Below are 6,202 nucleotides of genomic sequence, written 5' to 3' on the forward strand. Positions count from 1 at the left end.
CAGGGCCAGGGAGGGGATTCTCCCCCTCTGCTCTGCTCTGCTGAGACCCCACCTGGAGTCCTGCATCCAGCTCTGGAGCCCCTGGGACAAGAGGGCTGTGGAGATGCTGGAGAGTGTCCAGAGCAGGGCCAGGAGGATGCTGAGAGGCTGCAGCAGCTCTGCTGTGAGCACAGACTGAAAGAGTTGGGGCTGTGCAGGCTGGAGCAGAGGAGGCTCCCAGGGGACCTTCTTGTGGCCTGCCAGCATCTGCAGGGGGCTCCAAAAAAGCTGGGGAGGGACTTTTGAGGGTGTGAGGGAGTGTCAGGAGTGGGGGGAATGGAGCGAAGGTGGATGTGAGGAGGAAGTTGTTGAGCAGGAGAGTGGTGAGAGGCTGGAATGGGTTGCCCAGGGAGGGGGTTGAGGCCCCATGGCTGGAGGTGTTTGAGGCCAGGCTGGCTGAGGCTGTGTGCAGCCTGCTCTAGGGTAGGGTGTCCCTGGGCATGGCAGGGGGTTGGAACTGGCTGAATCCTATGATTCAGGGCCCTGGGGATTTGAGATGAAGCCAGGCACATGTGTGGCTCATCAGGGGACATTTATCACTCCTGTGTACTGGGCTCCATCCCCTCCTCTGAAACTCCTGGAGGGCAACTGTCTGCTGGCTTTGGAAGCTCTGAGTGCAAGAAGAAATCCCAACTTCAAGCCTTCCAGCAGGCAACCAAAGCTCTCTCCACACAGAGCTGTTGCTCTCAGGGTTGCCTCTGCTCTTGGCTTCCTACAGAAAGAGCCAAGGCTGAGTTCATTTAATCCAGAGTGGAGGGTGGTGAGGGTTTTTTTTGCTACCTCAAGCTTTGATGAGCTCATTTACTACCTGCACTGCAATCTGGCTCCACCACCTGCTGTTCCCAAACAAGCTGGGAAATTAATTCATTTCAGAGTGAGCCAGAGAGGGAGGTTTGCTTTTGTAGTCTTGAATTTCCAGTGGATGGAGAAATCAGGAGTGATTTCACCTGGGAGCCAAGGAAATGGTTTGTTCAACCTCAAATGAGATGTGGGAGGGCTTTGCCCCTCTTTGAGCGTGGGCATGTGGAAGGGGAGTCCCTGTGTAGAGGGTGAGCCTGTGAGCTGAGAAATTAGAGTGGTCCCTGTGAAAAAGGCCACTCTGAAGTATTGCAGACTGAGGCTTGCTGCTTTACTCCACTCAATGTTGCCAGTTTAAATCAGTCAGAGGGGATGAAGGTGTCCGGAGAAGGGCAGCAAGGCTGGGGAGGGGCCTGGAGCACAGCCCTGTGAGGAGAGGCTGAGGGAGCTGGGGGGGTGCAGCCTGCAGCAGAGGAGGCTCAGGGCAGAGCTCATTGCTGCCTGCAGCTGCCTGCAGGGAGGCTGTAGCCAGGTGGGGTTGGGCTCTGCTGCCAGGCAGCCAGCAGCAGAAGAAGGGGACACAGCCTGGAGCTGTGCCAGGGCAGGTCTAGGCTGGATGTTAGGAGGAAGCTGTTGGGAAAGAGAGTGATTGGCACTGGAATGGGCTGCCCAGGGAGGTGGTGGAGTCCCCATCCAGGGAGGTGTTTAAGAGGAGGCTGCATGAGGCATTTAGTACCAGGCTTTAGTTACTTGGAAGGGTTTGGTGCGAGATTGGACTGGATGATCTTGAAGGTCTTCCCCAACCTGCTAGGTTCTGCAATCCTTTGGCTGCCACAAGGGATAAGAACCCAAAGCATAAACAATTTGCCATCTTCTGCCTCAGAGCCTGTGCTCCTTTCACCTCTTTGCTCCACTCTAGTATCTTCCACCAACAGATTGCAATTAAGCATTGCTGATTGCTTGCCTGGGAGAGAGAAGGGAGGCTTTGAGTGCCTTCTGGGCAGGCTGTTTTTTGTCCTGGAAGCTGCAGCACAGGAGGTTCCAGCTCAGCACAAGGGGGAACTTCTTTGCTGTAAGGGTCCCAGAGCCCTGGCACAGGCTGCCCAGAGAGGCTGTGGAGTCTCCTTCTCTGGAGCCTTCCAAAGCCTGTCTGGATGTGTTCCTCTGTGATCTGTGTTAGATAGGATTGTCCTGCTCTGGCAGGGGGTTGGACTGGATGATCTCCTTGGCTCCCTTCCAACCCCTGACATCCTGTGATGCTATCCTATGAAAGGGAAGGGACAGAACAGAAAGGAGAAGGTAGGGATAGGACTGGGGGGAATGGAACAAAGCTGGAAATGAGGAGGTTCAGACTGTATGTTAGGAAGAAGTTCTTCAGCATGAGGGTGAAGAGAGTCTGGGTTCTGCATTGCAAATGCATTGTGTGCATAGGCTTGGAAATGGAGCTCTGCCCTAAGTGGAGCTCTATCTTACTTCCAACCCATCTGAGCTGCTCTGGGAGATTCCAAGAGCATGGCAGGGAGGTTCTTCACCCCACTCCAATCACTCTGACAGAAAAGAGTGCCCAGGAGATTTGAGCCTCAATCCATTTAGCCTTGCCAGGGACTCTCAGACATTTCCTCCATGCTTGCCCAGTGCTTCTCAAGATGCTGCACAGATTTCTTCCTGGCATTTCTACAGGTGAGCAGAAAGAAGCAGCTGGAGAGAGAGGAGCTCAGCCTCAGCCAGGAGGCCCAGTGCAGCACCCGTGGGTGATGCTAGAGTGATCATCAAGCCTACGCCTACCTAACCGGGGGGACCACCAGGCCCCCCCGGCCTTTGAGCACCTCCACCATTCACCCAGTGCACCCCATGGGGACTCACCTGTGGTGAGGGGTGGAGGATCCCTTTGCCCAGTTGGGCAAGCTTGAGGGCTCTGCCTTCCCTGGGGCTGGTTAAATAGGGGAGTGGGCAGGGAGAGCAAAGTGGTCACACCTGGGGTGGGAGGAGACACCCAGGGCTTGGGGGATAAAAGGGTGAAATTAGGTGTGGGGTGGGGAAGTCAAATGTGTGGTTGGAAAGGGGAGGTGGTGTTGAAAGGAGGGAGATGAAGAGGAAATGGATGGGGAAGAAAAGAGGAAGGCAAGGGAAGAGGAAAGAGATGGAAGGAGACGGAGAAGAATGTCCTGTGTGAACTACCCTAGAGGATCCTGCTTTGCTGGGGAACTGGACTCAAAGATCTCTGGAAGTCACTTCCAAACTCTAAGGTTCTATGAAAGGATGAAGATGGAAAGAAAAGGAGGAAGATGGAGGAAAGTGGAAGATGGAGAGGAAAGTAAGAAGATGGAAAGAAAGGGAGGGAGATGGGGGAAGGAGGAAGATGGAGAGGTAAGGGAGAAGATGGAATGAAAGGGAGGAAGATGGGGGAAAGAGGGAGATGGAGAGGAAAGGGAGGAAGATCAGGGAAAGAGGGAGATGGAAAGAAAGGGAAGATGGGGGAAAGAAAATGAGGGAGATGGGGGGAAGAGGGAGATGGAGAGGAAAGGAAGAAGATGGAAAGGGAGGAAGATGGAGAGGAAAGGGAGGAAGATGGGGGAAAGAGGGAGATGGAGAGGAAAGGGAGGAAGATCAGGGAAAGAGGGAGATTGAAAGAAAGGGAGGATGATGGGGGAAAGAGAAAGATGGGGGAAAGAAAAGGAGGGAGTTGGGTGGAAGAGGGAGATGGAGAGGAAAGTAAGAAGATGGAAAGAAAGGGAGGAAGATGGAGAGGAAAGTAAGAAGATGGAAAGAAAGGGAGGGAGATGGGGGAAGGAGGAAGATGGAGGGGAAAGATGGAAAGAAAGGGAGCAAGATGGGGGGGAAAGAGGGAGATGGAGAGGAAAGGGAGGAAGATGGGGATAGAAAAGGAGGAAGATGGGGGTAAGAGGGAAATGGAGAGGAAAGGGAGGAAGATGGGGATAGAAAAGGAGGAAGATGGAAGTAAGAGGGAGATGGAGAGGAAAGGGAGGAAGATGGGGGGAAGAAAGGGAGGGAAATGGGGGGAAAGAGGGAGATGGAGGGTAAAAGAAGATCTTCATTTGTGGGGTGCAGGTGCAGAAGAGCTGTGGGAAAGGATGGGAAGAGACTAACAACAGGCAGATGCTTATGATACCCCCCCTTGGTTGCCAGCAGCTGCACTGCCTTTACCTCAGCAGGAGTAGGTAACGGACATCTCGTTAAGGGGAATAACAAGGTGTGGTTTATGCAGATGTAGTGGGTTGGCCTTGGCTAATGATGCTAATGTGCTCTACTGGCTGAGTGTATATATTTTGGGCTGTTACATCAGAAATGGCCTCTAGCATAACTCACATGGAATCATCTGGAGCCCTTCGTGGCAGGCCACACTGGTCCATAGGGCTTTTGACCACGGTTCCCACGGCAAGCTGAGGCAGCAAGCAGCTCATGCTGCAACACTCATTCACAGCTGCTCAGCTAAAACCACCTGTGTAGTTCTGGGCTGGTGGTGACTCCCCAGCAGCAGGGCACAACAAGCCCATCCTGTTGATTTTTCCAGCCTAAATATCTGCCTTAGGTAGCCTTGTCCATGAGGACCCCACTTGCAGGCAGCTTTCTCCCCAGCAGTAGCCTCCTGGGCTAGGACCCACAGCAGCAGGCAGGAGCCATACTCCTGCAGCTGCTCACCTCAGTCAGAGGTGGCAGAGGATGGCAGAGCCTGTGGGCACCTGGCCCTTCCATGCCTCCCTTTCCCTATGTATAAGGGAGCAAAAGGCACCGTCCCTGGGGGTCTTCAAGAAAAGACTGGATGAGGCACTTAGTGCCATGGTCTAGTTGATTGGTTAGGGCTGGGTGCTAGGTTGGACTGGATGATCTTGGAGGTCTCTTCCAACCTGCTTGATTCTATGATTCTAAACCTGCCCTGTGAGCGAGCTGAGACCTATGCAGGACAAGAGCCATGCAAGATAGCAGGGCTGTGAGGCAGTGCTGCTTTTGCACATCATTACCACCCTTTGCTCTCTCTTCTCTTCCAGCCTTAGTCCTTTCCTCTGCTCTATAGCCCTAATTCTGCTCTTTCATCTCTCCACCTTGCCCCCACAGCTTCTGCTCCATGCCTCTGCCCACTGCAGCATCGAAGCCGCTGAAGAGCTCTTGCAGCTGCTAACAGCAACTTATTTTCCTTCTTCCCTGTGGCAAGGAAGAAAAAGGAAACCTGATGCCAATTTATTTCCAGTTATTGTCTGCTCCTGCAGCAGTGGCTCATTTAGAAAGTTTAATCACCAGGTAGCTCATTCTGCTTTTGCACAGAGCATCTTTTGTGTGGTGAGACACGTTGCCCATTGTGTTCTTCCCCCAACACTGTTTTTGTGGAGTGAGCCTTGAAAATCATTTTCCTTGGCCATTTCTCTTCTCAAATGACTCAGGCATCTTTTTCTTTGTGAATCCTCATCTTCAATACTGTGTTCAGTTTTGGGCTCCCCAGTTGAAGAGGGACAGGGGTCTGCTGGACAGAGGCCAAGGGAGGGCTATGTGGATGATCACAGTATCATCAGGGTTGGAAGAGACCTCACAGATGATCAAGTCCAACCCTTTAGCACAGAGCTCAAGGCCAGACCATGGCACCAAGTGCCACGTCCAGTCCTGCCTTGAACAGCTCCAGGGACGGCGACTCCACCACCTCCCCGGGCAGCCCATTCCAGTGTCCAATGACTCTCTCAGGGAAGAACTTTCTCCTCACCTCCAGCCTAAATCTCCCCTGGCACAGCCTGAGGCTGTGTCCTCTCCTTCTGGTGCTGGCCACCTGAGAGAAGAGAGCAACCTCCTCCTGGCCACAACCTCCCCTGAGGTAGTTGTAGACAGCAATAAGGTCTGCCCTGAGCCTCCTCTTCTCCAGGCTAACCAATCCCAGCTCCCTCAGCCTCTCCTCATAGGGCTTGATGAGGGGACTGGAGGGCATGGCTGATGAGGAGAGGCTGAGGGACCTGGGGCTGCTTAGTCTGGAGAAGAGAAAACTTAGGGTTTATAAGTATCTGAGGTCTGGTCAGGATTGGGGGGGGGGGGGGGGGGGGGGGGGGGTTGGAGACAAGCTCTGCTCACTGCTGCCTGGGATAGGACAAGCAGCAATGGGTGTTAAGTTGCAGCACAGGAGGTTCCAGCTCAACACAAGGGGGAACTTCTTGCCTAGAAGGGTCCCAGAGCCCTGGCGCAGGCTGCCCAGAGAGGTTGTGGAGTCTCCTTCTGTGGAGCCTTTCCAGGCCTGTCTGGATGTGTTCCTGTGTGATCTGTGTTAGATAGGATTGTCCTGCTCTGGCAGGGGGCTTGGACTGGATGATCTCCTTGGGTCCCTTCCAACCTCTAACATCCTGTGAGCCTGTGAATCCCTGGTTCTCCT

At 53.7% G+C, this 6,202-nt stretch overlaps 1 long non-coding RNA gene across 2 annotated transcripts; it reads left to right on the top strand.

Annotated features, from left to right (window-relative positions):
• Positions 1-3,140: 3,140 nt before the first annotated feature.
• Positions 3,141-5,219, top strand: LOC135187609 (uncharacterized). Of its 2 annotated transcripts, none has more exons than XR_010307386.1 (3): positions 3,141-3,204; positions 3,907-4,016; positions 4,912-5,219. It is a non-coding gene; the product is annotated as an uncharacterized LOC135187609 (long non-coding RNA). The 2 variants fall into 2 exon arrangements; XR_010307385.1 differs by having other exon boundaries at positions 3,907-4,012.
• The last annotated feature ends 983 nt before the right edge of the window (positions 5,220-6,202 follow it).

This window comes from Pogoniulus pusillus, chromosome 27 (genome assembly GCF_015220805.1).
Source record: "Pogoniulus pusillus isolate bPogPus1 chromosome 27, bPogPus1.pri, whole genome shotgun sequence".
NCBI lineage: Eukaryota > Metazoa > Chordata > Aves > Piciformes > Lybiidae > Pogoniulus > Pogoniulus pusillus.